This window comes from Protopterus annectens, chromosome 12.part0 (genome assembly GCF_019279795.1).
Source record: "Protopterus annectens isolate FY-2018-M chromosome 12.part0, PAN1.0, whole genome shotgun sequence".
Lineage (NCBI taxonomy): Eukaryota > Metazoa > Chordata > Ceratodontiformes > Protopteridae > Protopterus > Protopterus annectens.
In genome coordinates, this window is record NC_056746.1 from 1363300993 (window position 1) to 1363322461 (window position 21469).

General features: G+C 41.0%; 1 long non-coding RNA gene across 1 annotated transcript in view; it reads right to left on the reverse strand.

Annotated features, from left to right (window-relative positions):
- The window catches only part of LOC122817204, a 369761-nt gene that overhangs the window by 161584 nt on the left and 186708 nt on the right, over positions 1-21469 (reverse strand). The window contains exon 3 of the long non-coding RNA XR_006367166.1: positions 18934-18993. This is a non-coding gene — a long non-coding RNA (uncharacterized LOC122817204). The remainder of the gene's footprint in view (positions 1-18933; positions 18994-21469) is intronic.

Consider the following 21469-nt stretch of genomic DNA (forward strand, 5'->3'; position numbering starts at 1 on the left):
CAGTAATGGGTACCAATGTTGCCTTGGCCAGTCTGGAGCTATCAGGATGATCCTTGGACGGTCTTCTTTGATCTTCAATAGCACCTTGTGCATCAAAGGAAGTGGTGGGAATGCATATGCTGTCAGGTTTTTCCAACTGAAAGATAGGGAGTCCACTTTCCAGGCAAGTGGGTGGTACGTCCTCGTGCAGAATTTTTTCAGTTGGTGATTGTGTGGGGATGCAAATAAGTCTATTTCTGGTAGTCCCCATTTCCCTGCAATGGTTTTGAAGATGTCCGGATGCAGCATCCATTCGTGGGCATCCACGGTAGTTCTGCTTAGGATGTCTGCTAGTATATTTTCTTTTCCTGGCACAAAAATTGCTTGTAACTGAATGTTGTAGCTCAGGGCCACATTCCAGAGGTCCATTGCCATCCGGCATAGAGGGTATGAATGTGTGCCTCCCTGTTTGTTGCTGTACCACATAACTGTGGTGTTGTCCGTCCTTATCAACAGTTGACCCTGTCGAAGAAATGGTCTGAATGTCTGTATTGCCAGTTTTACTGCCAGCATTTCCTTTTGATTTATGTATAGGTGCAGCTGGTCTTGAGTCCATAAGCCTTGTATGCACTTGTCCAGCATGTGCGCCCCCCAACAGAGGTCTGAGGCGTCCGTTGTAATGGTCTGGCTTGGTTGAGTGCTGTTGAAAGGTAGTCCTTTGTTTGATTGACAGGCCTGAGCCCACCATTGGAATTCTTGCTTCAGGCATGGAATTATTGGAATTTGGGTTTCTAGGCTGTGCTTGTGCTGAGACCATAAATTCCTTAGGTACCACTGTAACTTTCTCATATGTAGTCTGGCATTTGGAACCAATATTATGCAGGATGCCATGTAACCCAAGGCTTGCAGGACTTTTCTTGCTGTTAGCTGGTTCTGTTTTGTTAATGCCATGAAGTAGAGAGGAAGTTGCTCCTGTTTTTCTACTGTTAGGGATGCCATTTGTTTTGATGTGTCCAGCTCTGCACCCAAGAAGGTTATCCTTTGGGATGGTATCAGTCTTGACTTTTTTATATTGACTGTGTATCCCAGGGCTTGCAGTAGATGAATGACTTTTTTCAAGTCTTTTGTTAATTTGTTTTTGTTGTCTGCTTGTAACAGGAAATCGTCCAGGTAAGGGTAGATTTGAATCCCCTGAAGCCTGAAATGAGCAATTACTGATGCCAGGCATTTCGTGAATACTCTGGGCGCAGTAGATAAGCCAAAGGGCAATGCTGAGAATTGATAAAGCTCTGATCCTGCAAGAAATCTGAGGTATCTTCTGCAATTTGGTCGTATGGGGACGTGCAGGTATGTCTCCTTGAGATCTGGAGTTACCAGCCAAGACTCCTTGCCCAGCATGGGAAGAAGTTGCTGTAGGGTCAGCATTTTGAATTTTGGAACAATGGGGTATGTGTTTAAAGCGGACAGGTCGAGAATAGGTCTCCATTGGTTTTCTTTTCTTGGTACCAGGAAAAGTCTGGAGTAAAATCCTTGTCCTTGTTCCATAGATGGTACCCTTTCTACAACTCTCATCCTTAGTAAGTGAGTTATTTGTTTTAGAGCTTCTGTCTTCTGATTTGGAGGTAGGTTTGGCATTCCTCTCTTCCTTGGTAGAGTATGGAAGTGAAACCTGTAACCTTGGTCTATTGTCTGTAAAATCCATTTGTCTCCTGTGATGTAATGCCAGTTTACTGAAAATAAGGCTAGCTTCCCGCCTAAGGGTGCTTCTAGTTGTTCCCTGGTAGGCGGTGCCAGAGCCAAGTCACTGTGATTGTCCTGTGGAAGTGGTGGTGGCTGGATCTGTGGCTGTACCTCGCTGGTTGTTAGCCTGCCACTGACGTCCCCTGTAGGCACCTCTGGATTGACCTCTGCCTCTTGAGCGTCTATTCCTGCCTCTCTGAGCTCTGGAGGTGTCTGGAAAGGACCAATTCTTGGAAGGCCAGTTCCTGCTAAACCTTGGAGGCTGGACCTGCAAGAAATCCTTGACTGTCTGGACAGATTTTGCTTTCTCTTCTACCTTCTTCAGCACCTGCTGTGCAGGGGAGCCAAACAAATTGAGCTTATCCATGGGAGCATCTAGAAGCTTTGATTTAACATGGTCTGGTAAGGGCTGCTCTTTTAACCATGCATGTCTTCTGATCACTGTACCAGTCATGGCTGATCTAAAGGAAGCCTCCAGTGCATCATAGCCGCATTTTAAGGAATGATTACTGACCTGCTGAATGTTATTTACCATTTCCTGAACAGATTTTTTATCTAATGGTTCATCCGAGGACAGTTTTTTAGTTAACTGGTCTAACATAAATTCCTGATACTGAATCATGTGGAATTGACAGTTCAAGGCCCTAGCTGAAAGAGTAGCAGAAGTGTAAACTTTTTTACCCCATCTCTCTAAGGCCCTAGATTCCCTTTCAGAGGGGAGGGGGTTTTTGGCAGAGGTAGCTGCTACAGCCTTGGGTCCCTGGGAGATAGTTTCAGGATCTGCAAAAGGAGCCTTATACAAATGATAATGTGTGTCCGGAACCCTGTAGTACCTATCGGGCTTAGCAGGGGCCGGAGGAAGAGAATCAGGAGCAGTACAAACATCATTAAATGCATCATCCACAACAGTAAGTACTGGAGGAATGGCTAAAGGCCTATGCTGTGGCAAATGCAGAAAGGTTCCAAGCCTTTTCCTAGAGTCTGAAAAATCCTGGCCCTGCCATTGAAATTGTTCCCTCATAGCATGCAAGGTTTCCCCAAAAGAAAATTCCTCAGGCGGAGAGGCAGAAGGAATGGACTCTTCTGCATCAGAGTCTTCATAAGGAGAAAAAGGGCCCTCTGGAGGGTTTGAATTATCTGATTCATCAGAAGAGCCATCTGAAGAAACTGGCTCAGGGGGCTCTACTCTAGGCCTCTTCTCTGGAGGTGGGTGAGATGCCCTGTCTGGGTGTAGTTGGGATCCCCGGATCAAAGAAATGAGATCCTCTGCTAGAGTAAGCATTTGAGAACTAGAGCTAGGCCTGTGAGAGGGGGTCTTAGCAGGTACAGTTTTGGTAGATTTTGCTGCTTTAGCCCTGGCAAAGGCCTTAATTGACATGGATGCAGGTGGCCTAGCAGCTCCACGTGCAGGGGTAGAAATATCCAAAGGGATAGTATCAGATAAATCCTGTGAACCTGCTGGGATTTCAGTAGCAGATTCAGCCATGCTGGATGAGGCCTCGGTAGTAGGTAAGCTTTCGGCCGAAGGAAGAACCGTGGACTCTGTTTCAGCCGAAACCGAGACACTCGCGGTTGGCTTAACTGCAGTTTCGGCTGAAACCGCAGACCGCGAGTGTCGGTCCTTTTCCTTGCGCTTTTTAGGTATTTGCGTAGTCGGAGGATCCGACGGCATAATGTAAGCAAAAGCGGAGCCGAAAAACTCCTCTGCAAATTCCGACCGACGTCCAGGCGTTCGTCGGTTGAAAGAAACACAGGCTAGACAAGCTGCTACATCGTGGTCTGGGCCTAAACAAGGTAAGCAGTAAGAGTGGAAATCTTTATGAGGTATTTGTTTCCCACAAGTTAAACAGTTATTCACTTTTTCTGACATCGGTTGAGGCAAGAAAGAGTCCCCAACGGGGTACTTAGCTTTTTAGAAGTCTTCGGTAGTAGTAATCTCTGGTTCTGACCGACCGGCACTTGCGAACAGCTTCTGCTTCGGGCGCCACACAGCAAGAAAGACAGAGGAAGATGGCGTCGGCTGATACCTTTATACCCGAATAACTGCAGCTATGACGTCGGGTGAAGTGAGACATCAGCCGAGGCCAGACCCAGACTTTGGAATCCGGCCGACCGAGGGGCTGCCTGACGACAGGACAACCCATTTGTAAGGACTGCAGATGCATCCTTGAAGGACATCAGCACAGCCACAAAAAAACAAAGCCTTCCAAGACAGCAGCTTCAAATCTAATTTAGCAACAGGCTCAAAAAGAGGCCTAGTCAAAACTTGCAAAAGTAGAATCAAATCCCAAGGTGGAACTGGATTCCTGACCGGGAGGTCTAAGGGAAAAGGTGCATTTCTAAAAAGAATGCGACTGCTTGAAAGAAGAGATATGATTAGCACTCGTGCCAGAGTGAAAGCTGGCTATGGCAGCTAACTGGACCATCATGTATTAGCTTACACCAGAATGAAGCAAACTGTTCATGAAATCTAAAATTCTGTTCAAAGGAGCAGAGATGGGATCTAAGCCTATGGAAGAGGACCAAACAGATGATCTTTTCCATTTATTAGCAAAAACTTTCTGAGTGAAAGGCTTCTGAGAAGATGAAAGGATAAAAACAACTTTCTCAGAAAGCGTGGGCACTCTGGCCATCACTGGAACCGGAGGAACCAAGCAGTTAGTTTGAAGGATTTGAGATTCAGGTGAGGTTGGCCAAATGGGAGATAAATTAGATCCGGGACCTCAGGAGGGTACACCAGATGAAGCCACAAAAAAGGGAACCAATCCTGTCTTGGCTAAAAAGGGACAATGAGGATGATGGTCACTCTAGAATGGGCTGCTTTCTGAAGAAACCTTTTTATCAGAGGAGTCAAAAGATAAGCATAAAGGAGACCCTGGGACAATCATGGAGAACAGACTCACTTGGTGACTGTTGCTCCAGAGAAAATTAGGACAAAAAAAAGCTGCTGCACATCATGGAGGGGGAAGCAAAAAGACAGCAGCAGGAAGGCTGCAGGTGCTGAACACAAGCACCACTATCTGTGGACTGAGCAGTCACTAAGGATTATCCTTCTCAATTTGTCTGCTACAATACTGGACTTCAAGATACGAGTTGTTATCATACTATCAGAAATTGTTGTGAAGACACAGCCCATTACTATAGTCTCATGCCTTCTCAACATAGGGGATAGCAACAGGTTCTCCCTTGCTTGTTTATATACCAAAACCACCAACATGTTACTGGACTGAACCTCAATTACAGCCCTGGGGAGACAGCCCTGGAAGGCCTGCAGTGCTAGTTGGACAGCTCCCATCTCCAAGCCAGCTGTGATGACCAGCATTTGACTGTGACTAAGTACCTTGGACTGTATTCCTTTCAAAATGCGCCCCAACCCAGAAGAGAAGTATCTGCGGTAACCACAGCCTGGGACTGGGGAAGAATAAAAAGCTAACCTGCTGCAATGTGGTGAGACTCTAGCCACAAAACAATGTATGGCAACAGCGTATGATGGTGAGATGGATGGGAAAGTCCATGGGATGGGATAAGACTGATTACTGAGCTGCCAGGGTCCACTGAAGAACTTGCATATGGAATCTTGACAGCGGCATATGCCAAGCTGATGTGGGCATCAAACCTAGGAGTCAAACAATCAAGACAGATGTAGGCTTCTAATAATTTAGTACCTGGGATGCCTGAATTCGTACAGATGATAGTCTGGAAGGGGGCACCATGGAAATTTGATTAATGGTATCTATATTGTATCCCATCTGGATTTGGATTTTGTGTAGTTCATAGTTATGCCCAAGGATAGACACACCTGAAGCAGATAGCCCCTGACTTGGATTAGCAACACCCTTTTGGTTGTTGAAAGGAGCCAGTCATACAGATAAAGAAAGACCTGGAGTCCCTGCAGCCTGAGCCGGGCTGCAACCACTGCCATGTACCTGGTGAACACCTGTGGGGCTATGGTGTGTCCAAAGGGCAGTGCCTGCAACTGATAATGGCTGGCTGGCTGGATCCAGACAGGAAACATAGGAGCCTTCGGGAATGCTTCCCGATTTTTATGTGAGGACTACCAAGTGCATCCAGCAGCCCTTCTTCAGCAGAGAGAGGATAGACTGCATCATAGTGTCCATCTGGAATTTGGTCTGCCTAAAATAGCGATTCAAACCACTACAATTTAGAATCGGCCCGAGGTCCTTTTTTTGGCACGAAAAATAATCTTGAGTAAACCTCTGATCTCCTTTGGTCTGGTGGAACCTCTTGGATGTCTCAGTGGCAAAACAGCTTCCCTTCTCTGATGGGGCAGAATGTTGGAAAGGGATTTTTAGTTCTTCACTGGAGTGTAAAACAGGGAATGGAATAACTTCTGGTTACATTTCTCAACACTCAAGCTGAGTTCTGGGTGGAGAGCCAGATGCCCCCTGGTTATCTCCAGAGGACATCAGTCAGGCAACCCTTCAGGGCTGCTGAAAGGGCCTTCCAGAGAACAGGCCCCAGAAACCCTGGTTATGCACACTTCCCAATAGGCTGTCTGGCTCCCCTCCCATGGGAGGTGATTAGGGCATTCTCACTAGGTATGCAAACCAGCTGAACTTGATCTTCTTGATCGAGAAAAGCAACAGCTCTAGTCTGAGATTTTCCTGGAATTATGAGCTCCTCATTCTCTCATGGAGAGTGAGTCCAGCAACTATGGAAAGGAACATCATTTCTGCCACTTGCGTCCACAATTTCATTCTTTCAGTCACTACCTAAAGGTCATGCCAATTGGTGAGGCCACGTATGTAGAATGATTGGTAAACTAACAGCTGCAGGGAAGACAGGTCCCTGTGCCATCACAAGAGTCTGGTACAAAACCTGCAGTACTGCCACCATTACATCAATCCACTGGTCCCTAAGCCACAGGGTTCTGCATCGCCACAGTGGCCTGGACAATACATGCAATGTTGCCACAATTACATAATCAGTTGGTCCATTACCTGGTCCCCTGTATCCTTGCTCATGAACAAGAAATCAACACACTTAAACACTTCCATTTGAGGTTGCTACTCCCCTGCACCTATAGAAAACAATCTACTCTGTTTTAGAAAAGAGCCACCACCTCAGCTTTGGAGGTACTGCTACTCAACCCAAACACTTTACATTCAGCCATTAAGAGGTCCAGTGCATGCTGGGAATCATGGTCACTTGCGAGGGTGACACTGTGCAAATAAAGGAAATGCAACACCTATGTCCCCAAACTGGATATTCTCCAAACCTTGGCTGCACCTCGATATCCTGTCCATGAAAATCACAAATGGGTGGAAAGACAAGGTGCCCCCAAAGCATGGTCCTACATCAGCCCCACATGCAATCTATTTAATGCCAATAAAGGAGAAACAACAACATCTTCCCCTGAAATACAAGGAGCAAATGGCATGTCACAGTGGCTTCTAAATCCTATATTCTACTAGCTCTCCCAAAAACTGCCTACGTACAGAGTCATACGTCTTCTCCAGATAGACAAAACACATCTAAACAGGACTAAAAGTCCCACCACCCCTCCAAGTTCTGGAAACTGGGATCTTCATCAGGGATCTTCTCTCTTCTTTTGAGAGGCTCTGGGCAGATGTGGGGACATTCACAAACACTTAAATAGGTGCTGTATAGTTGCAGTTTGTGCTGATTGATGAGTGGATTTCCTTAATGTGACTGCAAGCTGTAGAAAGGAAAACACTGTGCATATCCACCCATAGCTTATCAAAGTATTTAAGACTTCTTGGAGACTGACTGCAGTCCTTAATACTATGTCACCTAATGACTCTAATTCGACTGAGTGACTTTAATGCTCATGAAGGAATGATGAAGACATCTGAAAAGGTTTGACATGGGAAGCACAAAGTGGAGAACTGTCATTGTACTTCTGTGATAGTTACGAACTGTCCACATCAAATATCATGCTGAAACACATGGCTACTCAAATGTCTTCCTGTACTACACTAGAATGGAACAAAGGTCTATTGTCCAACCCAAGGCCATATGTTCAGGACACCCTGGTGAAGAGATGCACAGAGCTGTCAAATGATTACCACTTGGTACTGAGCTGGGTCAAACAAGATGGCACTTACATGCACCTAGGAAGCCCAAACCTGTAGTGAGGGTGCCCAGCAAATGTCTAGCAGAAGTCTGTGTGTGTGTCAAGAGATCACCTCTCAGCTCTGAAAGTGAGCCTCACTGGGCTTAACAAATGTGGCTGTAAGAAACTGTCTGAAAGTAGTCACTTCTTACATTGGTAAACTAAGGACCTGTGTGGGTGGGTGGGGACTCTAGCAGTGAGGAAAGCAGACAAGTTAAAGAAAGAGGTTTCCATGCAAATCTGGCAGGAAGTCTTCCAAACTACAGTTCATCAAACCATGCTGCCTTGTCCTTAGACCTCTTGATTGAATTATTTAACCCTTCATCCATTTATTTATTTATTTATTTTAATTTTGGTAATCAAAAAATCTACTGGGCTATGACCTAACCTTCAGGGACAACCTGAAGAAGTACGTGTACATAGACAAGAAGAAAAAGGGCCAAAATATCAGGGAAATTCTGTGTCTAAGTGTCATAGGATGTTTAGAAAATAATGGAATTAATGCCAGCTCGGAGAGCTGCAGCCGCTAAATATGTCATCCAAAGGATGGCATCTCTGGAATGAATCATCATCTTCCTCATGCTGCAGTGAAGCGTCAGCAATGGCATATGAATCCAAGCAGCTGATGTGAGGATGAAGCCTGCAGCTTTATGACCTTTCATACAAATACAACTGCAGCACTTTCTAAGCCATTGACAAAAGATGCAAAGGAGCTTGGCACAAATATTAATGTGGCTTTGTACAGACATGCGTCTGTACTACATTTCACTCCTTTCTTCAGTTCAGCTCTTACAGTAGTGCCTCATGACAAAGCAGATAAAATTCAAATGCCTAAACAAAAGTAGAAGACAGGAAAAACTAAGGATTACACTAGACAAACTACATCTAAATATAAACATTAACAAAGACTATTAAAATACTCATTTAACTAATAGCACCATCAGTGCACAACAGGTAGTACACTCTTTGGTGCAGAAGGTTGTGGGTTCTACTCCCACACCAGGTAGGTGGATTCCTGAATTTGCAGTGCAGCATCAGGACGTGCTGCACTCCTGAGTATGTCCTCCTTCAGATAAGGCTTTAAACTGAGGCCACATCTGCCTCAGTTGGCGCTACCTCACGTGAATGTAAACGATCCCGTGGCACCTATCAAAAACAGAAGGGAAGTTCCCTGATGTCCTGTCCAAATTTTCCCTAGCAGTATAAATACCAGCTTGGGTCTCCCCTGAAAACAGGTCATTAGCCTAGTAAGATTAACCTGGTCAACAAAGGATAGATAGATAGATAGATAGACAGACAGACAGCTAAATAAATAACAAATATACAAACATTAAGCTGATACAGCAATAAATATAAATTTATAACAAAATTAAAAAAAATCAACAATTCAGTATCTCAGAAAAGAAATCAATTTCAAAAAAAAATGTTGCGTAATAGAATGCAGTACATTATATGGTATACAGGTTGCTGTAAATATCAAAATTAAGTGCAAGTGGCCAGTAAGAAGTAAAAATGAATTACAGGGTGGATTTCAATTTAGGTATTAATTCTGGTTAGCCAGATTACTTACTTTAGCTATCACAGGTTGCTTTTCACCAGAATAAACAGATGTCCAGAGGTGCATGCCGTCTCATAAAACAGTACAGAAGCTGGCATGCAAACTTGGTAGCGTGTTGTTTTTATATGGCCATATGCCAAACATAATAATCATAAACACAAACTGCAAAAAGTTTAACCTGCTAATTTTGGCATGTATTAACGGATACAGTTTATACAGTGACTGGGGAAACTAAAATGGAAAGTAAGAGAAGTAAGGTAGTTACCTAATACTGCCAGCCACAACAATAACTTATACAAACGGGCACTTATAATGCTAACATGAAGGCTACTTTATCCACAGCCATAAAAGAAAAATATGCAATATTTTTTTTCATACAGCACTACTCAAAAGTTATGTAAATCCATGGCAGCTAACTGGTGACAGTGTTCCTTGTAACATTATTTTTGTTTAATAAAGCATTATGTTGAGGGGGGGAAACCCTCTGGCTGGAAAGCCATGCTCACTGGTGACAATGCATAACATCATCACTACTGCTACAAATAAGCCACTGAACGAAACTAAGAAGGCACATCATCATTGTGTGCTATTGTGCAATAGAAACATTGCATGTCTCCTAATCTGACTCACGCAGGAGTGATGTTGGTAGACAACACACCCTTGTCATGCGATATTGCTCAATTACAAACTGTATCAACCAAGCACCTTATTTCTTACTACAAGACTTGTAGCTACTGCTGCAGGCAGCATCTTCATAAGGATGCATTTTACAAAGTGACTCAAGGTTATGTTATATGAGAATGAACAAAAGCAGAAGGCTGGATACAGACAAAAATATGTTTACAGACACTGATAATGACGCCTGTGAAAACATGGCTAATCTTTACTCCCTGACCTAACAGTAACCACTGCTTTATGTGGTCAGGCATGAACACTTCCAGGACTGGAAATGATTGACATAGGAGGACATGTCAAAGCTCTTAATGGAGTAAAACTAGACATGCTACACATGTGTTGCTTTGAACAAGGGCGTAGCCAGGCATACACTTTGTACTCCACCGAACACACATTTCTCTGAGCATCACATCAACATGACGTTTTCAGGTCATATTAGGTCTACAACTGTCTAACTGAACACCTTTAACAACAGGTGTAATACTGCTAATCTAAAAACAGTTTCAGGTAGAACAGGTGAAAATGTTACTTAACATTTACTAAGAGCTTTGGGGGCAGCTTTTTGACAGATTTGTCCATTTCTAAATAACAGGTGTCCAAGTCGTACTAAGAGCTTGTGAGTACAAAATGGAATTTGTTTGCTACACCGCTGCTTTGAAGTGAGATTGCTGATCTAACGATACTGACCTGATGAAAGCAGTCTTTCAAAAAGTTAAATTCTGTGGGACATACCCCCTAAATGAAGAAGGCTGCATCCTTGACATTCCCTCCCCTATTTAATACATCAGTTAACTTCAAAGTCACTGCGTCTCAGGAGGTAAATGGACACTGTAGCAGTGTTCAAGTATTGGGTCTCTCTGTCTCACAGACACACACACACACACACACACACACACACACACACACACTTTTCTATACCTTTACAAAATAGTTAAATATCATTTTCATACTGTTAAGAGGGCAGCCAATAATAGACTCATTTCGCAAAGTTTCCTACAATAAAATTCAGTACATTTTATTTTGACAGTCCAAAGACACAACATATGTATATATATTACAATGTTCATATCAGAAGACACCCTATCACAGGAAGAAGTAACTTTATACACTTTTATATACTGTAATTTGTGTTTAATACTAAGTATACAAAAACAGAAACAAAGACATAACTGGTTTAGTTAAGGCGAACAGGATGTGCAAATTCACTGCTCATCATTTATCGATCTTTTGCGACCCGAGTAAACAACAGCACAAGGGAATCTTCAACCCAAGAATAAGGCAAAACAAAAATGCTTGTAAACTGAATAAAGTGCACACGTCCTGAACAGCCGAGAAGAGGCTTCACAAAAGTTATGACGTAAATGAAATGAATCAACCACAGTCTCACTATCTAGTCACATATTCAAGGTATAATTAATCAAGGCCCATCCCACCACACATTTAGAGAATGAAATATAGGAGAAAGTACTTATTTGTAAAGATTCTAAGATGGTGGGCTGATACACTGAAAAATTTAGTGTTAAATCCCTTCACATCACTATATGTATATAGTTTTTTTCTCAAAGTCTGGTAAAAACTGAACAAGCACATAAATGACTAAAACATTACACATAAAGCAAAAATATCTATTTTTTCTTTCCTATATAGTCGATTAATAATTGCCACTGGTGCTTCTCCTCAATCTTGGATGCTAAGAACCACCTGACTCCTCCAGAACCTAATCCAATATTTGTCCTGTAATCTAAGAGGAGACAGTGACATCCCACAGAAGTGTCATACTTGCTTCTTTTGTTTTATGCCCTACCATGCCCAAGAGACAATGACACAAGTCCATTAGGATCGATAACTGTGTGTGTGTCCTTTAGTACTATCAACCCATGATAGATGCCCTCTCACCATTGAGGGCTATTATCCTGTGCCGAAACCCCCCACCCCCTTTGCTGGTAAATGAAAACCAATAAAGTATCACTTCTTTTCTCATCCTCACTGCCAACGCCTCAGGTGCTAGGCTCGCTAATCAATGCCAGGTTTCTCTAATCATGACAGGATGTGGTCTGTTAGACAATATGGCACTATGTATGAAGGCTATGGCTTGCTAACAAGATTCATCTGTAGTTTAAGATTTGATTCCCTGAAGTCACTTAATAAAACCAGTTCTCCCTAGCTGCCTCAGAAAAGAAGCACATGAGCCTTATGGTTCTTACCTGGTTAACAAATGAATAGCTATCAATAAAAAAATGTTCAAAAAGAAAGTTTGTGCAAACAACCTGAAATTATAACCAAAATAATAAAAAGGTGCATTCCCAAATGATAAGCAGCCACAGCTAATAAAGGTAAAAGGTTTTAATTCACAAACGGTACAATAAACATTAAGCGCTTTCATTCTGCTCCTATCAAAACTTCATCAGAATGAATAAAAAAAAAAAAAAAAGACAATATTTTTAAATTGTACTGTAGCCTGTATTGTACCAGGATACATTTGAATGACTAGTTGATGATGTTGTCTGTACTGTTTTATACATACAAACGTCTTTTGTAGGTTTATAGTACATACTCTAACAAATAGAGTTCATGGGAGGAAGATACATTTTGATTGTTAAATATCTGTTGGGTAACAAGGGACATATTTGTGTACCCAGTTTATACATTTATTTATTCAACAGGCTGCAAGGTAGTAGGGGAACAATGTTCAATTATGGAAAAGGGGAGCCTACGTCTACTACTTTTTGGCACCATTTGGGGTATTTAAAATGTTGTATTTGATTTTGTGGTAAAAGCATTACATAGTATCAAAACAGACCAGGATTTATCACACACTATTTCCAATAATAAACTAAAAATTTTAGCACAAGCAGAAAATCTTAGAAGGTCTGCAGATAAATATAAAAAAATTGTATATAATAAGTAATTCATTAATGACCCAAAATGGTTTTATAGGAAATAGCAAAGGCAATAAAATCACCACCAAAACCAGAATTTATGAAGACTCTGTGGAATATAACTAAGATGGACAGAGGAGTTAAAATAAACAGTAAAAAGCTCTAACATAGAGGATACAAAATTAGAGTAAATAACAGACAGAGACATAGTGACAAAATTAAGGCAAACCTCCTTACTGGAAACTTCCAGGTATATATTTTCACAAAAATTTAGCAGCGAGTAAAAATTACTTATATGCACATTCCAAAAAAAACCAACAGAAAAAAAAATACTCCTCCTTTGAGGTAAACCTGCAGGCCATCCTCAGAACTACAGACCACTAACTTTCATTCCAATGATACACAAGTTACTCACTGGAATTGATCCAGAAAGAGGTCACAAAACTCAATCATGACAATAGAATGAAAAGGTAACAAGAAAGTCATATGGAACAAAGGATCATCTACTGTTAAAGCTGCAAGAGACAGCTATAAAATGGAAAGAATCCAAGTACAACATGGGTAGAGTGCAAAAACATTTAACAGCATTAGACATTCAAGGATGATGTGATACTTACACATGTTTAAGATATAACCTACACTGAACAGCTTCATTGCAGTGACAAACCACTTCACAGCTGAGCCATGATAAAGGGAAAATTATTGTCCCATGGATAAAAATTCAGAGGGGGATATCCCAGAGTGACTTTAGCCACCACTGAGGTTTTGTCCTGCACTTAACTCATTAAGCTGTTCACTTAATAAACTAAGCTATGGTTACATTTAGAAACCATCCTTGTTCAGACATTTCATCTACTTTTTAAGGATGATTTTAAAATTGTGTAGTCATTAGATGAAGATCTGAAAGCACAACTATGAATGATTAAAACTTTCTCAAATGACAGAAGAATGACCTTTACTCTTGATAAATGTGCAAAAGCAAGATTTATAAAATGAAAGTTGCAGCACCAAGAAAATATCAACCTGTGACGGATATAAAGGAATATGAACAGGAGGGAGCATATAAATATTTGGGAATAGATGAAGGGCCAGAAATAAAACATGATTAAATGAGAAAAAAAAGGTTTATAAGGAAAACATCAGAATACTAAAGCTCGTATTGACAACTGCCATGACATCTAATAATAAAGTTCAAGCTATGAATCAATTTGCTGTTCGAGATTTAATTTACAGCTTTGGTGTGACTGACTGGCCCTAAAAATACTGAATCAGCTGGACAGAAACAAGAAAAATGCTTCATGCTTATCAAGTGGCACAAAAGAGCAATGCATATAAAGAGTATATATCCCTTGTTCTAAAGGAGGTATGGCCCTCCTTGAAACTGACTACATGTACAGGTCTGCAATCAAGGGACTGCGTAAATACCTGCTGACCTCATCAAATCCAAAAATAGAGACATTTCTAAAGAATGAAAAAAGTCCAAGAAGACATCTTTGCAGAAAGAAGCATTTCAGAAATGAATAGGAATGGAAATTAAGCCAGAAGAATCAGACAACAACTGAAAACATCAAAAAACAAAAGAAAAAAAATATAAAGAAATGGACCAGAAGAAAAGGAAAGAAACCTGTAAAGCTGACAAGTACAGTGCCAATGATACCGAATTCCTACAGACGCCACATATTTATCAAGATTACTGATCACAATTTGAAGAAGGAATGGTTAAGGAGAAGTGAACTTTAACCAAAAGGTAAAAGGTTAAAAATGACAGTCCAATATAGTGGGCTACGTAAACGAAGATTTCCAATATTTATAAAAAAATTCGGAGAAAAGACAAATGCAGGTTCTGTAAAACAGAACTGGAAACAGTTGCACATTGTGTTGCTGGTTGCAATACACTCATGACAAGGGGGTCAGTATACTGAAAGGGTACAATAACGTGGCAAAACTGTTTCACCGGGAATTGTGTAAACAGTATTCGATATAGGTAATCAAGGAGCATTGAAAAACTTAACCATAAAGCATTATTGCACTGATAAATCACATGGGATCACCCAATACCAACAGTTGTGAAAATAGACGCAAGAAAACCAAATACAACAGTCCATGAAAAAAAAAAAACTACATAACTATCATTAATCATTGAAACTGTTACACCTAATGATTATAGCATCTTACATACTAAGAAGTGTTATCATAAGATACCGGGATTAGAAAGAGGAAACAAAAACCATGTGGAATAAAGATACCCAGAAAGTTCCAACAGTAGTAGGAGCAACAGGACTAATAAAAAAATTACAAGCGTACTTAAAAATATTACTAATACATATTACCCAATATAAACAGCAGAAGCAGGCAATTCTGGGTACATTACGGGTGCTGTGAAGAGCATTTCTAACACCAAAGACTGAAGCAACCTTAATTTCATACCCTGACGTAAGAATGTGGTCCATTCCCATCATGGGATTAGAAACTCAAACCATCTAGGGAAATTATAAATAGGGATTAAAAATAACTCCAGAATAAAGTTAATAGTAAAAGGTTGAGGTATTTTTAAGTACTCTGAAGGGCATAGTAACAGCTATGTACACTTTCTTCCAAAGCAGTCAAGATTCCTATTCTCCCAGTCACTGGGATGAATTTTAGGGGATGGAACTAGTTTGGACCCATCTTCTCGATCCAGAGACACAACTGCTGTTTCAGCTACAGTTTTTTATGTAATAATGTGTGAGAACGTTTGTCTATATAGAACAAGTCAGACTTTCTTTGGGGCATGGTGTTGAGAGGTCTCCAAAGAAGCAGGAAAGAATGCATATTTCAAGACTCTTGGGACTGAAGGGATAACCACCGTTTAGAGGGACTGCAGGCCCAGAAGATCAAAGCAGTGCGTCTGGGCATCTGGGACTTTTTTAGAACCCCATTTAAAGTGATCCTATATTCTGCACAAGATGGCACCAAAATGAGATCATCTCTCTGGGAAATGTGGAGGACAATGCGTCTTCAGTGCATGTCAAAACCAAGGGGTGCAGTAGGTATCCATAAAGTGTAAGCCAGATCTTCTTCCTCACTATATGAAGAGTCTGACACCATCTGTGTAAATGGCTGCCTTTTTCTTAACTAATAATGTATTTACTTACATTCTGTTAATGGAGGGGAGTCCTGACATTAATGGTGGCTCACTTCAGGCTGCAGTTTTTACATAAATTCTAAGAAGCCCCAAGCCATGTTGAAACAATGCAGGTTTGAATCTGAGAGTAGGGGAATGAAAGTGCCTACTGGCTTCTTCAGACTCAGGCAACTGTAGGGACCTTCATTGGGCAGGCATCCTGTGTCTGAATGACTGAGTCCTCTTAACAGGGGAAGCTGATCTGTGGACAGGCATTCTCTATATACACATTCTGGCTCAGGCACCCCCTCACAGAGAAGTACATAGATGTTTCAGTCTTCCCTAAAGTGGGCATTGGAGGCAGACAACTACAGTGTGGTGTCTGGAATAACGTCTTGTAGAAGGCCTTTGGCTTTAACAGGATGTGCCAGGATCCAAAGGTACAGTGTCTTCCGTGGGGACAGTGCCAAATGCCTTGGACACACATGCCTGGCCATGGGGGGGACTGCTGTAGAAGAGTCTGACACCCTGAAGTCAAGAAGGGACGTACAGCCCTAAAAGGAATCCCATTTCCTTTTTTTCATTCTTTCTCAGAAGCCTGTCCTTTTTCTCAGTAAGTGAGATGTTTGTGACAGGTGAGGGACCACTGGAAGACATTGTGGCAGTATGGGTCAAGGTCTGAAAGTTACTTCCTTTCTTGACGGTCCTGAAATGAACACTCCTTTCTCCTTATCATTACAATTGAAACGCTATAGTTAAAGATCTGGTCACGGACAAAAGGCACTCTGCACATGGAAATATTTATACGGAATCTGCCTACAGCTCACACATTTACTAGCCTTTTCTGAAGTGCACACACCTTAAGACACCACTTCAACACAGTACAGATCATGAAAAAGACCCTCCAGAGGGGTACTCACCAGGTACTTCTTCAACTAGAGACAGGTGAAACTGCCAGCCTAATGATTTAGTACCATAACTCATCATGTGAGCCATACTATATCTGTCAAAAACTTAAGATGGGAATATATGCAGGTTCCAGGGACATGGGAAATCCCCCAGGGATGGAAGGGTGCTAAGCATAGCCGGCCTTAGGCTTAGGCCAACTAAGTGGCCACCTAGGGCGCCACTCTAGTAGGGGCGCTTTTCCAGTATTTACTTGGTGTAGGTAGACCAGGATGAGGGCAATGGGTGGTGTGGTGGGGGGCACCGTGGAGCCCTTTTGCCTTGGGCACCAGTTGACCTAAGGCTGCGCCTGGTGCTAAGCCCTAGTAGTTGGGCTAGACACTGGACCTTCTGTTGCAGAAGTTCCAGCAGTCAGTGCTATGGCAACAGTGATCAACACAATGAACATCTTTCTGTAACACCCAGACATGATATTCAGCTGTGTTGCAGGTGAGACAAATGGTACATTGGTATGCTTGTCAAAAATGTCCACCATATGGGATGGCTGCATGCAAACCTCTGCAGAACTTACCAGCAAATTCCATATGAAGATTACTGCACAAAAGCAGGACATGTTAAAGGATTCAGTACATATGTCATACTGAAGAAACAAGACTACAGAACCAAGTCAAGAGAAAGACAAAGGACCACTAGCAAGCCAAAAAAGTTAAGCTACTACCAGATTATAATAATGTAGCAGTAAGGAAACGGATATCTTTTGTTAGATTAAGGTGGTAAGCGGTACAGTTGAAGGTACCTAGCAGAGGTTAGTAGAACAGTGACAACATCTGACAATAAAAGTGGTAACAGTGAAATACTGCTAAAAGAACACAATGGAAGCTGCCATCTTTGAAGTGGTGACAAATGTATGTAAACAATTAAGAACTAAAGACAAGGGAAGAAGCATTAACAACAAATAAGAAGCCTTTATAGAGAAAAAGAAGCCTACAGAAATGGACAGTGACTGGGAAAGAGCTGAATGTAATTAGAAACGGCCACCTGAAAGGACAATACTGAAGAAAAAGACACAGTAGAGTACAGAGGCTTAATTACTAAGGTAAGATAGTTTGAATCCCGTAACCAACTTCAACAGCGCTCTCTCTTCTCTATAGCTTTTATGAAAAAGCAACATAATTTACTCTGCATGGTTACCTTCAACTACTCTGACAGGTAAATCAATTTTTAGCACCATTACATTCAACATTTGTTAAGGTATGTCGCAGAATGTAGGTCAGAAATCTGGGGAGTGATGGCTTGATCAAATTAAATCCTAGTCCCTGTGCTGTACAAAGGCACAAACACACACACACACACACACACACACACACACACACACACACACACACACACACACACACACACACACAGTACCTGAAGGATCTTAAATTTAGAAGAATTCTGTTCAAGACACTTTCTGGTTCAAGGAACAGTAATAAGTACTTCAGTGTAGTAAACACATTGATTCAGATTTGATACTATAGATGTGAAAAGAGTATTTTTTCTCACAAAGGACAAAGCTCACTGGTGTTTTTCCTAAAATCAAAAGCATGTCTAGAAATACCTAGAAAATCTTGACCGCCACTACTGTACCTGAAACTACTGAATTCCTCATTAAAATGCAACGAACATTGCTAACTAGACAATCATTTATCAGACTCCCTACCAACTCAATGTTTTTTAAACATGTATTAACTGAGTGCTGTCATACATGTACATACAGCACCTAAAAATCAATTCATACTGGCCGCTGAGTACCCCTACCCACAAACATATAAACATTTTAACAGCACACACTGTAACTTGATCCTGCTTCAAGTTTTGCAAGACCCTACTTGGCAGAAAACAATTCCTTCCAAATCATTACAACAGCGGCGGTGAGGGACTTGAAAACTATATTTGTTCAGCTTCTTTTTAACAAAGACAAAACCAATCTTAAAAATAATTTTAGGACACTTACAGCACATGGTTATCAGCCAGTCAGAAATGTTTTCAAACTCCTCTTCCAAACGGACACCGGCTAAAAAATGGAAAAAGAAAACTCAAGTTTTAGAATCCTCTTAAGTAACAGTGACAACCGGCAAATTTCAATTACTGTGTAGTAGCTTCACAGAGAAGTCCACGTTTGCACAAACTTTAGCAATCACAACTCACTTCTGTGGAATGCAAGCAATCAGGCTTAGCCACTCTGTAAGACATGTTACCTGACAAACACAAGTACCGCCCTTTGCCAAAGGGATATGACAGTCCAGCTTTGCAGGCATACCCCCTCTGTCAATACAGGTTTCCACGCTGACAAGGCAATAACCATGCAGTTACTAAGTGACCTTTATATCTGAGCTAACAGATTAATCCTTTTTCATATACAGCAAAGTAAAGAAACAGGTCTGTGAACGTGTGTTAGCCTATGTTACAGTGAGGGGTATAAATGCCAGAATAGTCAGTACAAATATAATTCAGTTCTCTGCTCACAAGATTAGAAATGTAAGCAACTGCAGAAATATGGAAAAGGAATTTGGGCACTTCAAAGATATGGAGAGGAGCTGGCATCCTCCCCCTCTGTGTTCTGAAATTGAAGCATTACAATACCGGTGGTGCCAAAAAAAAATTAGGAAAAATAAAAAGCCTATCTGAAATACATTTGCAAGTAAAACAAAAAGAAAAGCCAGCACCAAGGGACTCCATAGTGAAAACGTATTTAATCCATCTTCCAAATACACATACACAGACCGGTTTCGGCAAAAAGCCTTCTTCAGTGATGAATATTCAGTATCCAAAACTGCTTTATATAGCATCAAAATCACCAACTGTGATATCACTTCCCTAATTTCTTCACTGCAATATTTGAATGCAGAGTCAAACATTATAAGAAGTATATATATTTCATGTATATAACAACTATAGGCATATATATGATCAAATAAACTGAATGTTATTCTGAATTATTTATAGATACACTTCTTCATAACGTATCGTTGAGCCCTGGATGAAATAAAGCTCCTAATTTGATAATCCATTTCCTTTCCTTGCTAGTTAGTATGGAATGCCAGCCTTGTTTAGATAGTCTATTGCCCTTGGCCCGATCAATAATAACAAACATAAAACTAGCTGTTTTGTGGGATTGACAATGTCTGTATAGTGCATTAGTTAGCTTCTTGTGTCTTATTTCACTAAGATGTTCTGAAATGCAACATCTCAGCTGTCTCGAAGTTTGCCCCACGTAGAAAGCAGAGCATTGTCACATAACCAAATACACTAACCAGCCAGAACTACAATTGCCAAAAAAGTGAATATCGAATAATTGACCAGTATTCTTACTGCTAAAAACTGTGGTTTTGAACAGGTATCTACAAAAGCTGCAATGTCCACAGGGATGAGAGCCCACAAGCTTGTCCCCCATAATGGTAAGTTGGTTAGTATGTGGATAGCTCTGAGGGGTCCTTTTGTAATGCGCAAAATAAGAAGTTAAAATTTGCCCCTCCTGAAAGAAAATAGGCATCTAGCCGGCAGATAGGGACTCAATTCTTCATTAGCTTTAAGGATATTCCAATATTTATTAACTGTGTTTTGTAACAAATTAATGTTATTGCCAAATGTAGTAACTAGCCTCATGGTCTGTGATTCACCCCCTTTATTCCTATTCTTGTACTCAAGTAAATCCAATCTATTACAATTAGTAGCCCATTCACTGGCTCGATGTACATCCGGTGCCCAATAACCCCTCATTAGGAATCTACCCGTAAGATCCTGCTTGACCTCCAAAAAATCACTGTCTGTAAAACATATTCTTTCTGATTCTTAAAAACTGGGATTTTGGAACATTATTGATTGTATGCCTGGGGTGAAGACTAGATGCATATAATAAGTTGTTATACTGTGGGTATTTTCTATAGATTGAACTACTCAATGTATCATCTGGTTGTCGCAAAATCCTGACATCCAAAAAAATTGATCTCCTTGATCTCATAAGTAGCAGTGAATTCAATCCCCCACTTGTTTCCATTAATATATTCCAGAAACTCCAAAAGATAATCAACACCCCCACGCCATACAAGCCAACAATCATCCAAAAAACACCTCCATATGTCTATTTCAGAAAGGAAAATGTTATGCATTTCATCATAAATAATTTGATCTTCAAATATACCCTATAAAGAGGTCCTCATATATGGGGGCAAATGAAGCCCCCATAGCTGTTCCCTGTTGTTGCCAATAACATTCTCCCTTGAAATAAGACATTCATTGTTAAAATATGTTCTGTCAAACAAGTAATAAGGGTATTAAAACCTGGCGGGTACAAATTGGCTTTGTTCAGCCAATAATCCAAAGCTTGTAATCCTGCTCAGTGAGGGATACTGGTGTAAAGGGATTTAACATCCAGCGTGCAAATGACAATTGGCGATTTTGATGCTATATAAAGCAGTTTTGGTGTCTGCATGAAAAGCTGTAGTAACTACAGAGGGATTAAATTGATCAATCACAGCATGAAGTTATGG